Source organism: Sinocyclocheilus grahami, unplaced genomic scaffold, assembly GCF_001515645.1.
Source record: "Sinocyclocheilus grahami isolate Dianchi unplaced genomic scaffold, SAMN03320097.WGS_v1.1 scaffold5257.1, whole genome shotgun sequence".
NCBI lineage: Eukaryota > Metazoa > Chordata > Actinopteri > Cypriniformes > Cyprinidae > Sinocyclocheilus > Sinocyclocheilus grahami.
The window spans coordinates 12,430-13,309 of NW_015509999.1; the positions used below are offsets into that span (position 1 = coordinate 12,430).

At 34.2% G+C, this 880-nt stretch overlaps 1 long non-coding RNA gene across 1 annotated transcript; it reads right to left on the reverse strand.

Moving 5' to 3' along the window:
* Positions 1-54: 54 nt before the first annotated feature.
* On the reverse strand, positions 55-801 carry LOC107577155 (uncharacterized). Its single transcript, XR_001608167.1, has 3 exons — positions 662-801; positions 490-571; positions 55-158 (listed from the first exon to the last, which is right to left on the reverse strand). It is a non-coding gene; the product is annotated as an uncharacterized lncRNA (long non-coding RNA).
* Positions 802-880: the final 79 nt, after the last annotated feature.

Here is an 880-nt window from a genome sequence, read left to right on the forward strand (position 1 = left end):
AAAAAGCATTGTGCATTTGTTAAAAAAAAGAAAAGAAAAAATGTTTTACCGTGTTATTGTAGGTGTACCACTGATCTTTCCCTTTAAACTGCCACTCTGGAGTTTTATTTGTTGAAGGGCTGAACATGTTTTTTAATTGGGAGGTTATTCCACGTAATCTGTTCAGTGATCACAATACGCTGTTAGTAGTGTTGGTTATGTGTACTTCTTTTAAACAATAATGCAAATATTTTATTTATTTTGTTTATTTTCTAAATGTGACATTAACAAATCATTTTGCTTCTGTAATGTGTCATTTTTGAATGAAAAAATATTCAATGAAAAAAAAAAAACTATGAAGGAGACCTAAGTCTCCTTATTTATATAGAATTGACTAAATGGTGAAAAGTGGGCATTATGAATATCACTTTTTATTAACCTAAATTAGATTTGATTTTCATAAGGCAAAGAGGCAAACAAGAAGCAGTTCAGTAAACTCTTCATATTTACCCTCCATTTGGAGATGGTTCATATTTAGGGCGGCGTCTAACCCGCCTCTTACGGCCTGTAGATAAATTTCTCTGACGCATTTCTGGAAACACAAACACGTTAATGAATGTGACCTTTCCTGTTTTTGTAAAGGTATTTAAAGGAAACAGATGTGGGAGAATACAAAACAAACCTTTAAAGCTAATCTCATACTGGGTCGAGTCGACGGTGAACTTGACTGAGCCACGGCGGTTGTTTTGATACTTCTTCTCCAGTTTTGAGCTCTGAATTGGACTGGCTTTGCCCTATAGACACACGTACAATTAATAGGTAGTCATTCAATATAATCTTGTTCTTGTTTGTAATCAACAGTGTTGGGGGTAACACATTACAAGTAACGCGAGTTACGTAA